Source organism: Antechinus flavipes, chromosome 4 (genome assembly GCF_016432865.1).
Source record: "Antechinus flavipes isolate AdamAnt ecotype Samford, QLD, Australia chromosome 4, AdamAnt_v2, whole genome shotgun sequence".
Taxonomy (NCBI): domain Eukaryota; kingdom Metazoa; phylum Chordata; class Mammalia; order Dasyuromorphia; family Dasyuridae; genus Antechinus; species Antechinus flavipes.
This window is the reverse complement of record NC_067401.1, coordinates 259,766,726-259,791,677: the sequence shown is the minus strand read 5'-3', so window position 1 is coordinate 259,791,677 and position 24,952 is coordinate 259,766,726. Positions and strand designations below refer to the sequence as shown.

Here is a 24,952-nt window from a genome sequence, read left to right as displayed (position 1 = left end):
GAATTAAGACAGCTCAGGTACTTTACAGGGAGAGGTTTTTTAAAAAATTCTAAAAAGATTTATTAGAAGATATTCCAGGTGAGGTTTGAAGCACAGCAACTATGGCAGAACTATTTTATGATAATTTTAAATTAATCATTTCACACAAAACTGATAATATAACTAACTACTCACAATTTGGAATGTAGAGATTAAGTCCAGAGATTTCTATGCTCCAGAAATGTCCATCCTCGCATCTTTACCTAGTTTAGCAGGGCAGGGCACATCCTTGGTATCTTTCCATTTCAGTTCAAAAGGGTTAAAATGCCACGATAATTTTATTTCATGTATTTATCTTGTTGATCATCTAGGATTTTGGCTGAAGACTTAGTAGACTTAATAGGCTGAAGACCCATAGAAGAATTAATATCTTCTACATGTTTCTTTCTCAATGATCTTGGCCAGCAAGTTCAATGCTTCCTCACTGATGGTTGAAGACCTGATATCATATCAGAGTTCATTAATTTCTTCTACATGTTCCTTCTTTCCCAATGATCTTAGCCAGCAGGTGGTCTGGAGTCAGGAGCTGCACTGAGCATCTTATTGTTGTCTTGGTACCAGTTTCTCCCAGGTAATTCAATGCTTCCTTACTGATGTTAATCTTTTCTGTCTGGGCTCTGATTTTTAATTATTTCTTTAGTTTCTTGTGGGGTGCACCACATAATGTGGTTGATAATCACTTAGTTCAAAAGATCAAGGGAAGTTCCAAGAGGAGAGAACAAATCCTCAGTACCCCAGAAGGCACAGCTGACACAGAAGTGAAAATGATGGTGAAGGTCCTGGAGGACTTCAAGGTAAGGTGCAAATAGTGTTGTCCAGCATGTACACCTTGTCCACAAATAGCATGCCAGGAACCAAGAACAGCTTACCTTAGTCAGTGTACTTGTTGACCATCTTGTTAATCTCCCTTCACTACTTCTCTATGATTTCAGTTTTCTTTGGCTTCATTAACTGGCCCATCATGGAAAGATATCCTGTTTACCCTGGGACCTAGCACTGGCTATATCCAAGTTATGGAGAGTCACATATTGAATAATTTCTGCCTCCTTCCTTCCCTCCTACTTCCCCCTTCTCCTCTTCCTCCTTCCCTCCCTCCCTCTATTCCCTTCCTCCATATCTTCTTTACCTCCTCGCCTTCCTTCCTTCCTTCCTTCCTTCCTTCCTTCCTTCCTTCCTTCCTTCCTTCCTTCCTTCCTTCCTTTTTTCCTTCCTTCCTTCCTTTTTTCCTTCCTTCCTTCCTTCCTTTTTTCCTTCCTTCCTTCCTTCCTTCCTTCCTTCCTTCCTTCCTTCCTTCCTTCCTTCCTTCCTTCCTTCCTTCCTTCCTTCCTTCCTTCCTTCCTTCCTTTCTTTCACTCATGTCACCCTTTGTCAAGGGAACACATAATTCCACTTCAAGGTTGAATTCAGTAGCATAGGTATCACATCTGCCTTGCCTCTTCATTACACCACTGTTTGCTTCTATATATATCCCATCTCTAGCCTCCACTTGTTCTTTTGGCAAATTTTCAAAGATGCTGGGATTCAGTTTCAACTATTTTGTTCCTTTTGCTATTTTAAGTTCTATAATTACATGGCTGATAATTTTGCCATATCTACCCATAGGATTTTCAGTCTCACATAGAGTTAACTCTGTGACTTCACCCTCATAAACTTCATTGGTTTCTTTTATCCTCAGACTAATTGTCCTTTTGAAGTTTTCCATCAAAATTGCTGCCTTCTTAATTTCTGTAGGGTAGATTTTACTTCCCATTATAGGACAGAAGGGGACTTAAGACTCAACTCTTGAGCAATACCCAGGTCTAGGGCTGTTTTTACCAGTTCTAGGAATTCCTACAAATAGAAAAGTGAGTTTGATTGGTTTTCCACTCCTGAGGTTAAAGGTAGGGAGGTGCCAGTGCACCAGGAAATTGGAAATCTCTAGCTTGATGATTCACAAGCATAGAAAGTTCAAAAAAAAAAAAAAATCAAGTGCTCATTGGTAGCTGAGCTAATATACTAAAAATGACAGTGCTACCTAAATTAATCTACTTATTCAGTGCCATATCAATCAAACTCCCAAGAAATTGTTTTACAGAGCTAGAAAAAATAATAACTTCATCTGGAAGAAAAAAAGGTCAAGAATTTCAAGGTAATTAATGAAAAAAATGCAAATAAAGGTGATCTAGCTGTACTAGATGTAAAACTGTACTATAAAGCAGTGGTCATTAAAACTATTGGTACTGGCTAAGAAATAAAGTAGTTGATCAATAGACTAGATTAGGTTCATAAGTCCCAATATTCAATGACTATAGTAATCTGGTGTTTGATAAATCCAAAGACTCAGTTTCTGGGATAAGAATTCACTATCTGACAAAAATTGCTGGTAAAATTGGAAATTAGTAGGCATTGACCCACACCTAACATCCTATGCCAAGATAAGGCAGAAATGAGTTCATAATTTAGACATAAAGAGTAATATTATAAACAAATGAGAAGAACAAAAGATAGTCTATCTCTCAGGTTTGTGGAGAAAGAAGGAATCTGTGGCCAAAGCAGAAGTGGATGACATTATGGAATACAAAATGAATAATTTTGATTATATTAAGTTAAAAATTTTTGTACAAAAAACCCAATGTAGACAAGATTAGAATGGAAGCAATAAACCATGGAAAAAGTTCTCCCCAAGAGAGCAAACAATCTAACATAGGTTAAAATTTCATATCCAAGGGCTCTGATAAAGGCTTTATTTCTGGAGAATATAGAGAATTGACTCAAATTTATAAGAATTCAAGCCATTCTCCAATTGATAAATGGACAAATGAATAGACAATTTTCAGATGAAGAAATTGAAACCATTTCTAGTCATATGAAAAAATGCTCTAAATCACTATTGATCAGAGAAATGCAAATTAAAACAATTCTGAGGTACCACTACATACCTTTCAAATTGGCTAAGATGACAGGAAAATATAATGATGAATGGTGGAGGTGATGTGGGAAAACTGGGACACTAATCCATTGTTGGTGGAGTTGTGAACTGATTCAGCTATTCTGGAGAGCAATTTGGAACTCTGTCCAAAGGGCCATCAGATTATGCATGCCCTTTGATCCCACAGTGTCTCTACTGGGCCTGTATCCCAAAGAGATCATAAAGGTGAAAAAGGGACTCCCCTGTGCAAAAATGTTTGTGGCAAACCTTTTTGTAATGGCAAGAAACTGGAAATTGATTGGATAACCATGAGTTGGAGAGTGGCTGAATAAGTTACAGTATATGAATGTTATGGAATGTTATTTTTCTATAAGAAACAACCAGCAGGCTGATTTCAGAAAGTCCTGGAGAGAATTACATGAACTGATGCTGAGTGAAGTGATTAGAACCAGGAGATGTATATAGCAACAGTAAGATTATATGATGATCAATTCTGATGGACATGGCTTTTTTCAACAACAAGCTCATTCAGTCTATTTCCAATAATCTTGTGATGAAGAGAGCCTTTTACACTCAGAGAGAGGACTGAGTATGGATCACAACATGATATTTTCACTGTTTTTGTTGTTTGCTTGTATTTGTTTTCTTTCTCATTTTTTACCTTTTTGATTTGATTTTTCTTATGTAGCATGATAATTGTGGAAATATGTATATAAGAATTGCTTATGTTTAATGTACATTGGATTATTTACTGTCTAGGGGAGTGGATGGAGAAAAAAGAGGGAAAAATCAGAACACAATCTTTTACAAGGGTGAATGATGAAAATTATCTATGAATATGTTTTTAAAATAAAAAGCTTTAATAAAAAACACTAAAAATAAACAAACAACTCCCCCTCCCCAAAAATTCCATATACAGAATACTCTCGATAGGGGAAAGGTAAGTCAGGAAAAAGCAAGCATTGGGAACATAAAGAGAGTTGACTAAGGCATAGACAGCTTATTGGATAGAAAAATTATAGACTAGAAAGATCAGAATTTTTTTTTCAGACTACAAAGGGGTAATTAAACTTTGTAGTCTCTAAATGAAATTGAAAACAACAAGAAATTTGAGGAAGAAATAGAATTTGTTCCTGAACAAGCAGATTAGGTCTTTCAAATGATTAAGAAGCAATGTACATAAAAGATCTAAATCCAATATTATTATTATTGGCACTCGTGCCCATAATGCCTACTACTGGGGAGACTATTGGGGAGGCTGTTAGATCACACAAGCTTGGGTATCCTGATAATCAGTAATTTTGATGCTAATCGAGTAGTCTCATTAAGTTTGGTACTAATGTGGTCAGCTCTTAGGAGCAGGAGTTTCAGGGTACCTAAGGAAGGGTGAACTGGTCAAGATTAGAAACAAGATAGGACAATGTTTCTGTGTGGATCATTAGGGGGGAAGTGCTCATAAATGGCTGATGAACTTCTAGCTGGAGTGAGAAAAGTATATTTTAAGACAAACAAATGGATAAATGAATAAATGAATGGAAAGTAACAGGAACTTCAGCTGAATAAAACCAAGATTTGGTAAAGAGTTATCTTGTTTTACAACAAGATGAAGACTGAGAGACCATAATCCAAGTTCCATCTTCAGCTCTTGTTCATGTGTGGAGATACCATAAGCTCATGATGACCATAGTGACAGTAATGGACAAAAATTAACTCACATTTTGTATCTTCTCAATCTTAATGCCAAACCTCATTTAAATTTTCCTCTTATATTAGGCAAACTCTATCTGGACTCTGAAGTAGTATCTTAAATGACATCTGTGACATTTTAATTCTATTTGGACTTTTGGACTAGAGGCAGTCATACACTTACTTCAAAAGCTGGAGGTTTTAAAAATATTTTTTTTCCTCAATAGTATTTTACTTTCCCAATTACACTTAAAATAGTTTTCAATATCCATTTTGTAAGATTTTATGTTCCAAATTTTTCTCCCTTCTTCCCTTACTTCCTCTCCTCCCCAAGAGAGCAAACAATCTAACATAGGTTAAACATGCACAATCCATTTAAACATATTTCCATATTTGTCATGTTGTATAAGAAAATCAGTCCAAAAGGGAAAAAGATCATGAGAAAGAAAAAGCAAGCAAGCAAACAAAAAAAGTGAAAATACTATGCTTCATTCCACATTCAATCTTCATAGTTCTCTCTCTGGATGCAAATGGCAATTTACATCTCAAGTCTATTGGAATTGCCATGAATCACTGCATTGCTGAGAAAAGCCAATTCCATCACAGTTGATCACCACAGAACCTTGTTACTGTATATAATGTTCTCTTGGTTCTGCTCACTTCATTCAGCATCAGTTCATGTAAGCCTTCTCAGGCTTTTATGAAATCATTCATTATAGCAGTAGTTTTTAACCTAGAATCTGTGAACTTTACAAAAGGTTTTTGATAGCTACATTGTAATTTAATTGATCTCCTTTGCAAGCCTATATTTTAAATTTTATCTGTTTAAAAACATTATCTAAGAAGAGAGAAGACCAGATCTTGGATGAAAGAATGGGCAGGTATTCTAGTCTACTCTGATACAATTCTGATGTAATCACACTGGTCTAGGATTACTTCATCAGTAGATTGAATGAATTAAGTCACTCCAAACCAAACAGATTACCTAGGAGTCATCTAAACACAACTGTGTTGACCTAAAGTGGTTTTAGCCTGTAACATATTTCATGGGTCTACCATGGATATATTTGTTTTGCTGGTTCGATTGCTTGGCTCAGTGCCATATTCTTGGGCATCCTTAATTTCTTTTTTTCCCTCTATTTGCATCTCTTCCCCCATCCTTCTACCGATTCACTTTATTTCTTCCAAAATGCTAAAAAAACAGCAAGGGAAAAAACAAGTCTTTTCCTTCAGTTCTCTACTGTTTCCAAGTCCCTTATATATAAGGAGTTAATAGCTATGAAAGAACCATAGATGTGGAGAAAGAAAGACCTTTTCAGTAGGCATCTCACATCTGGATGGAGGAAAGGAGGAAAAATTAAGTATTTTCTGAACAAATCAATACCTTGAATAAAATCATGAAAGTGGAAAAGAATGGGGGCTAAGTGCTGCTTCAGGCTACCGGAGCATCTCATCACTTTCTTTCACTTTATTTCCTCTTCCTCATGGACTTAAGTCCTTGAGAGCATTTTACATATATTGAGGGGACATAAGTAATTATCCACTCACCCAATAATAGACACATTGATTAATATACATAGAACCTCTAGAGGCAGTCACAGTTCTGATACACAGTGTGGTCAGACACAGGTCTATTGTGAATCTGACACGATATTTTTAACCTTTTTTATGCCGTGGCCCTCTTTTTCAGTATAATGAAATCTATAGATCTGGTCTCAAAATAACATTTTAAAATGCATAAACCACATAGGAAAAAAGGAAATAATTATATTTAAATGAAATTGTCAAATATTATATACACACACACACACATAGATTTTATATATATATATAAATCCTGGTCCCCAGGTTGAGAATCCCTAAGTTGTTTCTGATTCTGAAACTACATGCAGTAATTCACAGAAAGTCATTTAAAACACTTAAGAGGTAATGTGGTACATGGAAAAAGTATTTTATTTAGAATTGAGTTATCAGAATTTGAATCCTGGCCTTCCCACTTGTAAGAAGTATGAACTTGCACAAGACCCTTAACCTCATTGCTCCTTGTTTCCTCATTTATAAGATAAGATAGGGGTAGTTGAATAACATGGCCTCTGGAGTCCCTTTCATCACTAAATGATGAAATCAACCCAACGATGATTCCTAAAATGTGTGCTCATTTAAAAATGATTGAATTAGTACCACCTGGAAATCAAAATAGTATTTTGCATGTAATAAGTATTTAATAAATGATAATTTAAGAGCAATATACCATTGTGCTTTTTTATTTGAAATTTAGCCAAAGATTGATATGTGTTTTTCTTGATTTTCAAATTATAACATTGAATTTGGAGTCAGAAGACCTAGCTTTGGGTCATATGCCTGGATCTCTATGACCTTCAGCAAATCTCTTTGACATTTAGCATCATCATTTATAAAATGAAATTGGTGGAGTAGATTATCTCAGACTTTTTTTCAACTCTAGATACACGATTTTGTGGTCCTTTTGAAAAGATTTAATTAAAGCTCTATCTTGTGGCAAAATCTGCTGGTGAATTTGTTCTAGGGATGCTATATTAAAAACCAGAGAGAATTCCTAGTTTCAAATCCTACATTTTTAGAGTTAGAAAGGATCTTAACTATTTATATGGGAATTTTGGATTTCCTTTTATTATTTATGACTCAGGACCATTTCTCCTGCAAATTTTGGTCAACTAAAAGTATGTCTAAATATTAACTTCACCTGACCAAGACTTATTCAGTGGGATATAGAAATATACTTAGAGCTTTAAACATTCCTCAGACAAGAAAACAGGGAATCTCTATTGTTCCTAACTTCTTAGCAAGATGTAAGTCCTGTTCTGCAATCAGCTTATTTGTGGATCCTCCAAATGTAGTTTAATCTGTAACTTGATTTATTTTACCTATAGAGTTTGTTTGACAAGGTGGGTTTCCTTTGGGGATGTAGAAGATTGTTATTTGGATTTTTCATTCACCTAACTTTTAACTCCATTTAAGTTTGTTCAACTTCATAATACTGAAGAAAGTATGGGATTATGGATCTATTTTCTCTTTAACTTTCATGGTCCAAGAAGAACATTTGCAATATGTAATATGTAATTTGCAATATGTAAAAGAATTATTTTCCTGTAATTCTGATTTAATTTTGCCTATGAGAAGCCTGGCTAAAATTCTAATGATTATTTAGGTTTTTTTTTTTTTTTTTTTTTGAAATCTGAATTTATGTTTGAGCATAATCAAAAAGCCAGGTTTTTACCTCTATAATTTCTGCATTGTAATAAATATATATGTGACAGTGTTTACACACTTTCTGAAGTCAGAGGGAAGATATCTCTCCCATAACAATATTATTTAATGAACAACATTTTAAAAACTAAGAAATAAGACTAGAGGATGTGAAATGACTTTGGTTGCAGATATAAATGACAGAGTTAGGATATGGTCCTAGTTGGTATATCTAAAATTCACAGTTCTTTACCTTAAATTATATTTTCTCTTATGAGATGGAAAAACAAAGAGAAATCAGAATTTGGGATAGGATATATCAGAATCATAAATTCCTGGTACATGGGAAGCAGTCTTAGAGAACAACTAGCCCATTTCCTTTACTTTACAGCTGAGGCTTAATGAGTCCTCATTAAGATTAAGTGACTTGTCCAAGGTCACAAGGCTATCCAATAGAAAAGATATATTGGTGTACTGCTTCCCAGTCCAATTTTTTTTACTATAAAATAAAACTTTTTTCTTTTGTTTCTAGTTTTTGTAATTTTAAATAAAATCCATTGTATTTTCTCCTTGTGACACATTCATATTGTTTATTTCTCTTCACAAATAAAGAACATTTAGGAAATGGTAGTGAGAGCAAGGATTGCTGAAGTATAAGCCAGATAGAGTTGTGAAAAATCTGTTTCTAGCATGCACTTAGACTGAAAGCCCTTTTACTGTCATGTTTTGCTTATACAGGAAATATTTAGGTAGTTCTACTTTTTAAAAAAATTAAATTGTTCCTTCTTCCTTAAAGCCATTTCTGTCTTGTTTTCTTTTCCATTAAAAAAAAAAATCCAATCCAACTGCCAGTAATAATAATAGGGTTCTTTTTTGTTTTGGATTGTCAAAATCTCAATGCTATTTCAGTAATATTATTCTCAGAAAGTTCTCACTACTCCAGATTGACAATTTTATGCTTCTCCCCTCCCTCTTCTAAAAGGCAAGGACTAAAAATGGATTAAAATCTTAAAAATTCAATCTCTACTTATTTGGAATTTAGACAGAGGCCTGGACAAAGTTTACCTTTGAATCACCTAAGAAGAAAGGTTTTCTAAGTAAATTAATGATTTAAACTTATGGGACAGAGATTGTTTAAATTCCTTATAAGAACAATTCTAAGCCTATTAAAAGCATCATTTACATACAATTGATATGCTAATTACAGTCTTATCTATTCATTAAAGCAGTTTCCCCAAGGAACTCTACTAGGCACCATTATTAGCCTAGTTTGGTTTATAATATGTACTTGAAAGTAATAAAACTAGATTTCTTTAAAAAAATACGCTATGATTCAGAATTTCCATTAAATCAGACAGGGTCTCCCTCTGACTTTTATGTGTATTTAATAGGTAGGAGTGTTTGAAAAGAATTGAAAAAACTCTTTACATGATCCTTCAACAGTGAGGATCAAGTATCATGTCTCATAGATAGAAAAGGATGAATTAAAAAAGCAAATTGCTTTCTAAAGGTTTCTTTCTTATTTGATCCCATCAATCATGTTAGAATCCTATGAGAGAATTCAAAATGATGGAAGGAAGTCTAAAACATCAGATCCAGTTCCTAGTTTCCAGATAACTGGTTAACATTTTGTGACATTTAAAAAGTATGAGAAATATAATTTCTGGGTAATTTAATCATTTTATTAACAAGACTAGATGTTTATTAATAAAAAAAAAGGTTAGTAGCACTCTTTAATGCCAAAGACCAGTTTATATGCTCTTGGAAGAGTGAGTCTTCCTGAGAGTAGCAATCAACTCTGATTGGTTAACAATTAATGAGAGAATGAAAATTACAATAAGATGTAGGCTTTATTACAATGAGGGTCTTGAAGTACATGACTTGCTGGGCCAAGGACTTATCAGTTTCCCTATCACTTGTGACAAAAGGAAGAAGTCACATTTTCCTTAGACCTTTAAAGTCTAGGAAATCACAATCTTTGCAAAGATTTCCTACTCTGGTTGATTTTTGGATGAGGTAGAAAAGAGGAAAAAAAAAGCTTAGTTCTAATTCAGTAATTATTTTTCTCACATTGAAACTAGGTTTCTTAATCTTATTTGATGTTCTGGACCCCTTTGACAATCCAATGAAGTTTATGGATCACTTCTTAATAATATTTTAACTAATTGCAGATAATGCAAAATGTATTTTTTTTTCTTATCCAAGTTTACAACCTGCTAAAATCTATCCATGAATTGTTGTGCCACAGTTCCCTTTTATTGTCCTGCCTCAGTTTCCCTAATTGTCCTATCTCAGTTTCCTTGAATTGTCCTGCCTTAGTTCCTTGTATTGTTCTTCCTCAATCCCCATCCTGATCATTAGGACTGATATAACTTAGGGCTAGTTACTCTAAGGTTATAAATTGTAAATGTGTTTACTTGGGGAATTCAGACTTCCCGGCTCCTAACTCCTCCTAAATTATCAAGAATTTATGGTCCTCACCCCCGACCCTGTCAGAACCGGACAATCCCTTTCTGCTCATAGTGCTTTGAGTCCACCCCTGCCTCAGTCTACCCTGGTAGCTGAGAGTCATATGTGTATATATACTTCATGAGAAACACACATTGGCTGCTGGATTCTTTGAGACATCAGCTTAGGGGCAACATGCCCCCAGCACAATCTCTCCCTCTCAAATAAAATATTAAAAACTCTTTAATCTCTATCTTGCCTCAGTTTCTCTGGCATTAGAGAGCCACTTGGGAATCCTTGAATCCCAGATTAATAACTCCTGATGTAAGCCATCCATAATTATTTTTTCTTTTTATTCAGTCATTCCCAAGATAAAAAAAAAATTCTATAAAAGGAGTTCTTAACTTTGTGTATATGTTTCATGGACTTCTTTGCATAAAATAAAAATGTGACTTATACTGTGAATGAATAGTCTAAATGCTCCCTTTCTTGTCTTATTAGGAATTTTGTTGTCATAAAACTAGCAGCGTATTCGTATTCCCCACACAGTATTAAAAACGAAGTATTGAATTCCTCTACCTGATTGGTGTAAAAAAAACAAACAAAAAACTTTACCCACTGAGGGCAGACTCATGAGCATATCTCTGAATTTTTTGCCCAATGTTAGGATTATTTTAAGTTCCTTCAGAAGCTATTTCTGCCATTTCATTGGTTAGAACCCAATTGCTCAGTGGACTTACTGCTATCCTTAGACCGCAGGGGAGGCAAGAACCTCTAACTGATGTTATAGGGAAGTTTCATAGGGTCATCTTTTCTAAGAGTAGAGTTGAAAATTTGATTGAAAGGAAAAAAATTTTTTTAAATCACAGTACTTCAGAGAGTCCTTAGTGATCCACCTAGTCCAACCTACAAATGAAAAGGAAACATTTCTACAATCTTCTTCACAAGGGGTTATCTAGACAAGGTTTGACAAATGTTTATTGATTTTTCTGTTAAATGCCCTGCACCATGTAGGGCACTGTAGAGATATCATATGATAATAGATTTAGAGCTGAAAGAGAAAAAAGCCATTTTGTCCAACTTCTTCATTTTAAAAGTGAGGTAATTAAATCTTAGAGGAGTTAATTGATTTGCTCAAACAGCTACTATCTGAGATAAGATTTGAACTCCAGTCTTCTTGTCTTCAAGTCTGGGGTTCTATTGTGAAAAGATGTAAGATATGGACTCTACCTTCAGATATTGTATCTAGTCATAGGATATGCAGGGGTTCTAGAACATGCTCCTTATGCCAATTATCTTTCCACCTTGGTCATCTTCTTGCCCTGTTCCTGAATTTGTACTATCCTTCAATTTCTGTCACCACTTTGTATCTCTTGCTCAGATAATTGTAACAATGTCAATATAATCATTGCTTTTGGGAAGGACATGCCAATATACTTCTTTAGTGGTTTCTGGCTTCCCAGGTCAAATACACCTTTTTCTGATCACCATTCTCCTATATGCTTTATCCTAAAAAAAAAAAAAAAAAAAGTTAACTTTTTGAGGAAGGCACTATACTGCTTTTGTATATGCATCTTCCAAGCATGACATAGTAATCATTTAATAAATACTTCCTTTCTTTCTTCCTTCCTTCCCACTTGCCTTCCTGCTTTCTTGCTTTCTTACCTTCCTTCCTTTCTGCCTTGCTCTCTTCCTTCCTTGGTGCCTGTCTGCCTTCCTGCCTTCCTTCCTTCTTGCTTTCCTTCCTACTTGTTTTCCTGTCTTCCTTCCTCCCTTCCCTCCCTCCTTCCCAGATTTTTATTTTTCCTCCTTTCTTTCTCTCAGGAACCCTAGTGCTCCTTCAACCTTTTAAAGTTCATAAAGCTATAGATTAATCATTTACTATTAAGTTTCTCTGTCTCAGTGTCTCTGTCTCTCTCTGTCCCTTTGTCTCTGTTTCTATCTCTTTCTGTTTCTCTGCCTCTGTCTATCTCTTTCTCTCTTTTTTTAGAACATTACTCCAGCTCAGGGGAGACTTTGGGGTTTGGGAAGGATTATAGATCTAGAGTTGTGAGGGATCTTAGAGCCTATATATATATGCCAACCCTCCATTTTGTTCATGAAGAGATTAGGGCCCACAGAGGTTAAGTAATTTGCTCTAGACCACTCAAGTAGTGAGGATTATTGTTGGGATTTAAATCAGTGGTCATGATGATTCAGCCAATGAACTTTCCCCATTCTACTCTGTCTCCTAAGCCTATGGCATGGCTGTGTTTTAAGGCTCCCTGAAAATGCAGATTTAGATTTCCGCTTGTTTTCTGATGTATGGTGGTGGCTACTGTGGCACCTCTGCAATAGATGGGGTACAAGTATTAGCCCTATTCCATATTAAGTGAGTTTTTTATGATAAAACTTGTTTGACAAAACTTATACTAGGAATAGGAGTGGGAGAAACAATTGTCAAGTTTGACTGAAGCTAGAATGATACAAACTTTATTTAATAATAGAAGAGCTGCTGAGGATTTTCATTGGAATAATGATAAATGCAAATATATACATAAAATGTATAAAGCATAAAGTATATATTGAGGAGTGGGAGAGCACCCCAAAAAGATGTATTAGTAAGCTATTATAATAGTCTAGGTATATGGTAATGTATAGACCTGTATCAAAGAAGTATCAGTGGGAATATCAAGAAGAGAGGCAGATGGGTAAGATGTTTCAGAAGTAGAGCTAGATTTGGTAAATGATCAGATATGTGAGATGAAGGTGATGGAAGAGTCTAAGATAGCACAAGTGTTTTGCACACAGGAGGCAGTGAGTGGTGGTACCAAAGATTAAAATAGCAAAGCCAGAAGGAGGAGCAGGTTTGCTCCTGATTTTGCCTTCTGGGGCCAAAATGAACAAGTCTTATCTCTTTTCCATAAGACAGCCTTTCAAATACTTGAAGATTGAATCTACACCTTCTCTTTTCCAGGTAAAAATTCATCAGTTTCCAATCTCACCAATGACTGATCACTCTCCACTGGATATGCTCCAATTTGTCAAAATCCATCCAAAAACATGGTACTCCAAACCAACTTCAGTGGTTTCACTGAATATTTCAGAAAAGTTGCAGAACCAATATGATAAAACTTTGTTGAACATATTATGTGCTGGGCACCAGATATGTGTGATATAAAAAAGTTTTGGGCATGGTTCTTGTTCTCAGAGAATCTTATAATTGAGTTGAAGAGACAAGAAAAAACCTACTTCAGTGCAAAGAATATTGGATTTGAAGTCAGTCAAATTGGATTTAAAACCTGTTTTTTCCACTTCAAATCTAGATGACTTTGTGAAAGTCACTAACTTCTAAACTTTCTTATGTGTAAAATGAGGAGGCTGGTCTATTTAGCTGTATATGTATGCTGTGGCAGGCTATTCAATATTATGTTATGTTATATACATATACACTTATGCACACATATACACATACACTTGAATTTGTGTATGTAGCATATTATTTGATGATGCAACTCTAGCAATGGACTTGGACAGGCTTTTATGTACTGTGCCTAAATCATATAATCCTATATCATCCCATAAATCAGTGCAATTGAAGAGACTCAGTATTCTTCAGGAGGCATGGATTGGTTTCTGACAGGAGCACTAAGAAGATACATCATCAAACTTGGAGTCAAGTGTGAGTTCAAATCCTGTTTCAGACATTTACTAACTATATGATCCTTAATTTCTCTTAAATGGCTTTCTCATTTATAAAATTAAATGATTGATGACCTTTAAGATTTCTTCCAGCCCCACATTTATGATCCTATGAGTTTTAAAAAATATTTTCTTTTTTCTCATCGCAAATTAAAACAATTTTTTTTTAACATTTAAAAAATTTTTCACTTTCAAATTCTATCCTTGCTTGCTTCTCTCTCTTTTTTCCCCTGCTCCCTGACATGTGCCATCATGTGGAACATTTCCATATTAGTCATTTTGGACAAGAAGGTTTGAATAAAAGAAAAAGAATGAAAAAAAGAAAGTGAAAAATAGACCCATGCAGTCTGTATTCTGGAAGTGGATAGTTAGCTTCATCATTAGTCCTTTGTAATTGGCTTGGATCATTGCATTGCCAAGAATAGTTAAGTCATTCACTGTGCTTCATTGAATAATACTGTTGCGACAATGAGCAATGTTTACTTTACTTTGTATCAGTTCATGTAAGTCTTTCCAACTTTATCTGAAATCATTTGGCTTGTCATTTTTTATAACACAATAATATTCTATTACAATCATGTAACACAGTGTGTTCAACCATTCCCTACTTGATGAACATCCCTTCAATTTTCACTTAGCTACCACAAAAAAGAGCTGTATAAGTATTTTTGTACATATAGGTCCTTTCTCCTTTTGGGTAGATGTCTTTGGGATGTAGACCTAATAATGATATTGCTAGATCAAAGGGTATGTATATTTTATAGCTTTTTGGGCATAGTTCCAAATTGTTCTCCAGAAAGATTGCATCAATTCCCAATTCCACCAAAAATGCATTAGTGCTCCAGTTTTTCCACATCCCTCCAATATTAATCAATTCTTTTTTGTCATGGTAGCCATTCTCAGAGGAGTGAGGCTGTTTAATTTGAATTTTTCTAATCAATAGTGATTTAGCACTTTTTTTCACATGACTGTGGATGGTTTTGATTTTTTTGTTTGAAAACTGCATGTTCATATCCTTTGACCATTTGTCAGTTGGGGAATATTGCATTTTTAGAAATTTGACTCTGTTCTTTATATATTAGACAATGAAGCCCTTATCAGAGATACTTGTAAAATTTCCCCCTCATTTTCTATTTTAAATTTTGATTTTATTGATTGTGTTTGTGCAAAAACTTTCTAATTTTATGTAATCAACATTATTTCACATTTTGTAATGTTCTCTATCTCTTGTTTGATCATAAATTCTTTTCTTGTCCATAGATCTGACAGATAAACTATTCCAAGCTGTGCTAATTAGCTTATGGTATAATTCTTTATGTATAAATCATGTACCCATTTTAATTTTAGGTTGGTATATGGTGTGAGATGCTGGTCTACATTATTTTCCAGTTTTTCCAGCAGTTTTATTGAAATTATGAGTATTTGTTCCAAAAGCTTAGATTTGAGGATTTATCATACACCAGATTATTATAGTCATTTATTATAATTCATTTTGTGATTAATATATCCTGCTGATCCACCACTCTATTTCTTGGTTACTACCAGATTGTTTTGATAATTACTATTTTATAAAACAATTTGAGATTTGGTATAGCTACACCATCTTCCTTCACATCTTTAAAAAAATGATTCCCTTGATATCTTTGATCTTTTGTTCTTCTAGATGAATTTTATTATTTTTTTCCTAGCTCTATAAAATTATTTTTGGTAGTTTGATTAGCTTAACATTGAATAGATAGATAACTTTAGGTATAATTATCATTTTTATTATATTGCCTAACCCTACCCATGAGCAATTAATATTTTTCCAATTGTTTAGATCAAACTTTATTTGTGTGAAAGGTGTTTTGTAGCTGTGTTCACATAGTTCCTGGGTTCGTCTTGGCAGATAGATTCTCAAATATTTTATATTTTCTACTGCTATTTTAATGGAATTTCTCTTTCTATGTCTTGGTGTTAGACTTTGTTGGTCACATAAAGAAATGCCAATGATGTATGCATATTTTATATCCTGCAAATTTGTTAAAGTTAATAATTTCAAATAGTTTTTAGTTAATTCTCTAGGATTCTCTTAAATATTATATCATCTGCAAAGGGTGATAATTTTGTTTCCTCATTGCCTATTCTAATTCTTTCAATTTCTTTTTCTTCTTTTATTGCATATGCTAACATTTCTAGTAAAACATTAAATAATAGGGGTGATAATCCTTGCTTCACCCCTGATTGTATCCCCATTATGGATAATGCTTGCTGATAATACAGCTTATCATTTTAAAATAAGCTTCATTTATTCCTATGTTCTCTAGTGTCTTTTTTAAAAAGTAGGAATAGGCATTGTATTTTGTCAAAGGCTTTTTTCTATACATATTAAAATAATCATAAAGTTTTTTTTTAAGTTCTGTTATTGATAAATATAGTTTTCCTAGTATTGAAACAACCCTGTCTTGATGATATAAATCCCCCTAGTCATACTCTATGATCCTTATGATATATTGCTGTAATCTATTTGCTAGCATTTTAATTAAATTTTTGCATTAATATTCATTAGGGAAATTGGTCTGTAATTTTCCTTCTCTGTTTTGAGTCTTCCTGGTTTAGGTATCAGCATCATATTTCTTTCAGGGAATTTATTAAGAATCCTTCTTTGTCTGTTTTTCCAAATAGGTTATATAGTGCTCAGATGAATTGTTCTTTTAATATTAATAGAATTTGCTTGTGTATACATTTTTTCTTAGGAAGTTCACTAATGGATTTTTCAATTTTATTTTTCTGAGACTGGGTTGTTTAAGTGTTTTTCTTCTTTTGTTAATCTCCATATTTTATATTTTTGTAGATTTGCATCCATTTCATGTAAATTTGTTAGCAAAAACTGGGAGAAATAGGTTGCTAAGAATTTTTCTGATTTTCTCTTCAGGGTGATGAATTTACCCCTTTCATTATTGATAATAATAAGGTAGTTTTCTTCTTTCCCTTTTAAAAAATCAAATTAACCAAAGGTTTGTTTATTTTATTGTTTTTGTCGTAAAACCAACTTTAAGTTTTATTTATTAGTTCAATGGTTTTCTTGCTTTCAATCTTATTAATCTCTTCTTTGCTTTTTAGGATTTCCAATTAGATATTTAATTGGGGTGTTTAATCTGTTCTTTTAAAAGATTTTTTAGATACATATCCAATTCATTGAGTTCTTGTTTTTCTCCTTGTTGATTTTTTTTTGTTAAACATGGTAGAAATATATGTTAAATCCTATATGCATACATATTTAAACAGTTATCTTTACAAGAAAAATCAAACCAAACCAGAAAAAAAGATGAAGAAACTATAATGCAAGCAAACAATAACAAAAAGAGTGAGAATGCTATGTTGTGAACCACACTTAGTTCCCACAATAGCTCTCTCTCTAGTTGTAGATGGGGCTCTTTTGATCACAAAACCATTGGAACTGGTCTGAGTCATCTCATTGTTGAAGGGAACCACGTTCATCAGAATTGATCATCGTATAATATTGTTGTTGCCATGCACAATGATCTCCTGGTTCTGTTCATTTTGCTTATCATCAGTTCATGCAAATGTCTCCAGAACTTTCTGAAATCATCCTAATTATCATTTCTTATAGAACAATAATATTCCATATCATTCATATACCATAACTTATTCAGCCATTCTCCAACTGAGTGGGCATCCACTCAGTTTCTAGTTTCTTGACACTATAAAAAAGACTGCCACAAACATTTTTGCACATGTGGGTCATTTTCCATCCTTTAAGATCTCTTTGGGATACAAGCCCACTAGAACCACTACTGGGTCTAAGGGTATGCACAGTTTGATAACTCTTTGGGCATAGTTCCAAATTGCTCTCCTGAATAGTTAGATCTGTTTATAATTCTTGTAACAGTGTATTAGTGTCCCAATTTTCCTACATCCCCTCCAATATTCATCATTATTGTTTCCTGTCATCTTAGCCAATCTGACAGGTGTGTAGTGGTACCTCAAAGTTGTTCTAATTTGCATTTCTCTGATCAATAATGATTTAGAGCATTTTTTCATATGACTAGGGATGGTTTCAATTTCTTCATCTGAAAATTGTTCATATCATTTAACCATTTATCAATTGGAGAATGGCTTGAATTCTTATAAATTGGGTCAATTCTCTATATATTTTAGAAATGAGGCCTTTATCAGAACCCTTGAATGTAAAAATGTTTTCCCAATTTATTGCTTCTCTTCTAATCTTGTCTGCATTAGTATTGTTTGTATAAAACTTTTTAAACTTAATATAATCAAAATTATCTATTTTGTGATCAATAATGAACTCCAGTTCTTTGGTCACAAATTTCTTCCTCCTCCACATATATAAGAAGTAAATCATCCTATGTTCTTCTAATTTGTTTATGATATCAATCTTTATGTTTAGATCATGAAACCATTTGGACCTTATCTTGGTATACGGTGTTAAGGTATGGGTCAATGCCTAGTTTTTGCCATACTAGTTTTCTATTTTCCCAGCAGTTTTTGTCAAATAGTGAATTCTTATCCCAAAAGCTGAAGTCTTTGGGTTTATCAAACACTAGATTACTATAGTCATTGACTATTTTTCCTGTGGACCTAATCTATTCCATTGATAGACTACTCTCTTTCTTAGCTAGCATCAAATTTCATTTATTTATTTATTTATCTATTCATTCATTCATTTATTTATTTATTGTTGAGGCAATTGGGGTTAAGTGACTTGCCCAAGGTCACACATCTAGGAAGTATTAAGTGTCTGAGACCAGATTTGAACTCAGGTCCTCCTGTCTTCAGGGATGGTGCTCTGTCCACTGAGCCACCTAGCTACCCCACCAAATGGTTTTTATAACTGCTACCTTATAACATAATTTTAGATCTGATATCTCTAAGCCACTTCATTTGCTTTTTTTTTTTCATTAATTCCCTTAAAATTCTTGACATTTTGTTATTATTTTTTCTAGGTCTGTAAAATAATTTCTTAGAAGTTTGATTGGTATGGCACTAAATAAATAAGTTAATTTAGGTAGTATTGTAATTTTTATTATATTTCCTCAACCTATCCAAGAACACTTGGTATTTTTTCCAATTGTTTAGATCTGATTTTGTGTGGAAAGTATTTTATAGTTGTGTTCATATAATTCCTGACTTTCCCTTGGCAGATAGATTGCCAAATATTTTATAGTATTGACAGTTATTTTAAATGGATTTTCTCTTTGTATCTTTGTTGTTGGACTTTGTTTGTGATGTATAAAAATGCTAATGTTTTATGTGTTTTTTTTTTTTTTTTTGGTATTCTGCAACTTTGCTAAAGTTGCAAATTGTTTCTAATAGGTTTTTAGTTGATTTTGTAGGGTTCTCTAAGTATACCATCATATCATCTGCAAAGAATGATAATTTGATTTCCTCATTACTTACCCTAATTCATTTAATCTCTTATTTTCTTATTTCCAAAGCTAACATTTCTAATACAATACTGAATAGTAATGATGACAGTGGGCAACTTTGTTTAACTCTTGATCTTATTGGAAGTGGTTCTAGTTTATCCCCATTACATATGATACTTGCTTATGCTTTTAAATAGATGCTACTGATTATTTTAAGGAAAGATCCATTTATTCCTATACTCTCTAGTGTTTTAATAGGAATGGGTGTTGGATTTTGTCAAATGCTTTTTCTGCATCTATTGAGATAATCATATGATTTTTGTTAGTTTGTTTATAGATATAGTCAAATATGCTAATAGTTTTCCTAATATTGAACCAGCCTGCATTCCTGGTATAAATCCTACTTGGTCATAGTGTATTATCCTGGGGATAACTTTCTATAATCTTTTTGCTAATGTTTTATTTAAGATTTTTGCATCTATATTCATTAGGGAAATTGGTGTACAGTTTTTTTTTCCCCCTTGGCTTTTAGCTTACCTAGTTTAGCTATCAGTACCATGTCTGTGTCATAAAAGGAATTTGGTAGGAGTCGTTCTTTTCCTATTTTTTCAAATAGTTTGTATAGTGTTGGAGTTAATTGTTCTATAAATGTTTGGTAGAATTCACATATAAATGCATCTGGCACTGGAGATTTTTCTTAAGAGTTTATTAATAGCTTGTTCTATTTCTTTTTCTAAAATGGGACTGTTTAAGCAATTTATTTCCTTTTCTGTTAATCTGTGCAATTTATATTTTTGTAGATATTCCTCCGTTTCACTTAGGTTGTCAAATTTATTGGCAGGGAAAATTTATTGGCAGGAAAGTTGGGCAAAATAACTCATTATTGCTCTAAATTCCTCTTCATTGGTGGGAAATTATCCCTTTTCATTTTTAAAAATTTGATTTTCCTTTCTCCTTTTTTAAAAATCAAATTAACTAAAGGTTTATCTATTTTTTTAAAATAAGGCCAACTCTTAGTTTTATTAATTTAATGATTTTTTTATTTTCAATTTTATTAATCTCCCCTTTTGTTTTTAGAATTTCAAGTTTGGTATTTGATTGGTTTTTAAAATTTTTTTTCTAGCTTTTTTAGTTGCAAACCCAATTCATTGATCTTCTCTTTCTCTATTTTATGCAAGTATGTATCTAGAGATACAAAATTTCTCCTTATTACTACTTTAGCTGCATCCTACAAATTCTGGTATGTTATCTCATTATTGTCAATCTCTTGAATGAAATTATTGTGTCTCTGATTTGCTGTTTCACCCATTCATTCTTTAGGATTAGATTATTTAGTTTCCAATTGATTTTTGGTCTATTTTCCCCTGGATTTTAATTGAATGTAATTTTTATTGCATTGAGATCTGAAAAAATACATTTACTATTTCTGCCATTCTATATTTTGAGGTCTTTATGTCCTAATATATGGTCAATTTTTGTAGGTTCCATGAAATGCTGAGAAAAAAGTGTACTCCCTTCTGTCTGTCTCCATTCAATTTTTCCCATAGATCTATCAAACCTAACTTTTCTAGTATTCTATTTACCTCCTTAACTTCTTTCTTATTTATTTTGTGTTTTGATTTGTCTAGTTCTGAGAAAGCAAGGTTAAGATCTCCCATTATTATAGTTTTGCTATTTATTTCATCTTGAAGCTCTCAACTTCTCCTTTAGGAATTTAGATGCTATACCACTTGATGCATATATATTTAGTAATATATATATATATATATTTTATTATCCATGGTATACTTTAGCAAGATATGGTTTCCTTCCTTATCTCTTTTAATTGGATATATTTTTACTTTTGCTTGATCTGAGATCATGATGGCTGTTGGAATCTTTACAAATTGTTAAGTTATTAGAGTTGATAGAGACAATAATTATCTAATTTAGCATGGTTCAGTATCATTGAGCTGATCTTACAAGGAAATGTTTTGGGCCAGAACCTGAAATAAGGTACTAAGAAGAACTAATTGATACAATGCTTGTGTTCACACCTTTGGAGAGCTCATATAAGCAAGAAGTATTTAAGTACTCATTGGAGTTCACAAGTATGGGAGAGTCACAAAGTAAACTTTGTAACTCTGTGAATTCACATCTCCCTTGAAGTTCTTAGGGCCAGAGAGCACTATGGGAGAAAACCCATAATCCCTCTCTTTCAGATATAAGAAGCAGACAGATACTCAGTCAAGAGACTTCATCTGAATTAGATTGGAGAGGAGCACGCTGGGACAGACACAGAGCACTCTGCAAGATTGAGAGCCAGAAGCCCTCTCTTGGAGGCAAGAAAGATTCATTATAACTTCCACCTGGCTGGCTGGAGGCTGAAGGACAAACCTTTGGATTTGGAGACATTCGGAGGGAGCTCTTGGAACCAAGCAGAAAGATAGGCCACTAAGAAAAAGTAACTGTGCTATTTTGGAAGGAGAAAATAAATGTTTGAATTTTTTCTTTGACCCTATTTGTTTTTAGACTTAGATTAATGTTTCCAAATAATTTTCATAATAGCTTTTTTTTTTTTAAAAAATACATGTAATTATTTTTTCAACATTCACCCTTGCAAAACCTTTTGTTCCATTTTTTCTCCCTCCTTCCCCCTCTCATTTCCCCTAAACACCAAGTAATCCAATCCAATTAATTTTAATATATCTTTTTATTGCCCATCTTTTGAATATAATTTTTATTGTGTGATGATCTGAAAATAATTCAATTTCTACTTCTGCTTTTCTGCATTTTTATAAGATTTTTAATGTCCCAATACATGGTCAATTGTTGTGTAGGAACCATGCACTTCTGAGAAAAAGGTATTTTCTTTTCTAATTCCATTCAATTTTTTCCTGATATAAGATCTTACTTTTCCAGCATTTTATTCAAAACCTTAGCTTTTTTTTTTTTTTTTTTTTTTTTTTTGGTTTGTTTTGATTAGATCATGTTCTGAGAGGGAAAAGGTGAGGTCTATTGTCTATTTGGGCCCATGACTCATATAATTTCTCCTTAAAAAAATATAAGTACTATATCATTTGGAGCATACATGTTTAGTGTTGATATGACTTCATTGCTATGTCACTTTTCAACAAGATGTAGTCTTCTGCCTTATTTTTTAAAATTAGATCTAGTCTTGCTTTTGCTTTGTCTGAGATCATGGTTGCTACCCCTGCTTTCTTTGATTTGGTAGAAACATAATAGATTCTCCTCCAATCATTTGTTTTTACCCTGTTTGTGTGTTTTACTGTTTCATATGTGTTTCTTGTAAACAACATAAAGTAGGATTTTGGTTTTTAATCTATTCTGCTATCCATTTCTGTTTTATGGGTGAGTTCATGCCATTCACATTTATCATTATGATTACTAACTGTATATTTGCTATAGAGAGGTCAGAGAACAGCAATGGCCTCTCAGTCTCCTTGCATCATTCTCTCATATGAGGAGATCCATTGTACAGGTCTGAGTTAGACCTCCAACAGCCAATGGCAGGTGGCTCTTGTATCACAACACTCCACTGCAAGTAAGCAGCTAGTTTCTGATTCTCAGTGAAAGCCAGAAGCAAGATCCTAAGGAGAAGCCCAAGCTCGGAATAGAGCAGGATCAGAGGCCTTCTCTTTTATCCCTTACCGCTTCCCTCCTCACAAATGTTTTACTTCTGATCACCATCTCGCTCAATCATTTGCACTTCCTTTTACCAGCTCCCCTTCCTCCTTCTATTATTCCTTCCTTATAAAGTAAGATAGATTTCTGTATCCAACTGAGTGTGTGTATGTTATTCCCTCTTTGAGCCACTTCTAATGAGAATAAGGTTAAAACTTTGACTCCCTCATCTTTCCCTCCATTATAATAGCTCTTTCATGCTTCTCTTATGTGGGATAATTTATCTCATTCTATCTCCCCTCTTTTTCCAGTATAATCTTTCTCACTCATTTATTTTGTTTTTTAAGATATCATCCCATCAATGACACCTTATATACATACTTTCTATCTATATATCCATCTTCCAATTGCCTGTACATTAATAAATTGTTTAAGAGTTAAAATATTATCTTGCCATATAAAAATATGAAGTTCAACCTTATTGAATTTATATTTTCTCTTTCTTGTTTCTTTTTCTTTTCTTTTCTTTTCTTTTCTTTTTTTTTTTTTTAACATTTTTATGTTTCCCTTGAGTATTGTATTTGGAGGTAAAATTTTTTTTGTTCAGCTCAAGTCTTTTAATTAGAAGTGCTTAAAAGCTCTCTATTTCAATAAATATCCATTTTCTCCTCTGAAAGATTATATTCAGTTTTGCTACATAAGTGATTCTTGATTGTAATCCCAACTTTTTTGTTTTTCAGTATGATATATTCCAAGCACTGTGATTTTTTAATATGGAAGCTGCCAAATCCTGTGTAATTTTGATTGTAGCTCCACAATATTTGAATTATTTCTTTTTAACTGTTTGCAGTACTTTTCCCTTAATCTGAGAACTTTAGAATTTGGTTATGATGTTCTTAGGAATTTTAATTTTTGAGATCTCTTTTCCATTGGTAATCCATAAGTTTTTTCAATTTCTACTTTGACCTCTGATTCTAGTATATCATGGAAATTTTCTTTCATAATTTTTTGAAAGATATTGTCCAAAATTTTTTTTAAATCATGGCTTTCAAGGTAGTCTTTGATCCTTAAATTATTTCTCCTAGATCTATTTTCTAGATTAATTACCTTTACAATGAGAAATTTCCCGTTTTTCTTCTATTTTAGAAAACTTTTTTTTATTTTGTTTTATTGCATAATGATGTCTCATGGAATGAATCATTAGCTTGCATTTCATAAGTATTAATTTTAAAGGAATTATTTTCTTCATTGAGCTTTTGTATTTTTTTTTTCCATTTGACCAATTTTATTTTTTAAGGAGTTATTTTCTTCAGTGAATATTTGTATATATTTTTCCATACTGTTGACTCTTTTTTTCATTCTCTCATTTCTTTCCCCAAATTTTCTTCCACTTATCTGATTTGCTTTTAAAATAATTTTTAAGTTCTTCAGGAGTTCTTTTTGTTTGCGATCGAATTAATTTTTTCTTAGAAGTTTCACATGTAGCCATTTTGACACTATTATTCTCTTTTAAGTTTAATCCTTGATCCTGTTTCCACAGTAACTTTCTATAGTCAAATTCTTCTATTGTTTGCTCATTTTTTTTTCTGTGTATTTAGTGACACTTTTTATGTGAGAGTTGGCCTCTGATCCTGCTCTATCCCATACTTGGGCTTCTCCTTAGGATCTTGCTTCTGGCTTTCACTGGGAATCAGAAACTAGCTGCTTACTTTCAGTGAAGTGTTGTGATACAAAAGCCACCTGCCATTGGCTGTTGGAGGTCTAACTCAGACCTGTACAATAGATCTCCTCATGTGAGAAAATGATACAAGGAGACTGAGAGGCCGTTGTGTTCTCTGACCTCCCCACTGAGAGGCTGTTGCCTTGTCTGACCTCTCTCCTCTTCCCTCTACCTCCAACTTATTTAATTCCCCATCCACAAGGAACATCTGCATTAAAAAATGCTGCTTTG

General features: G+C 33.2%; 1 pseudogene; it reads right to left on the bottom strand.

The window, feature by feature from the left end:
• Positions 1 to 430: 430 nt before the first annotated feature.
• Positions 431 to 23,067, bottom strand: LOC127561500 (ruvB-like 1; annotated as a pseudogene).
• Positions 23,068 to 24,952: the final 1,885 nt, after the last annotated feature.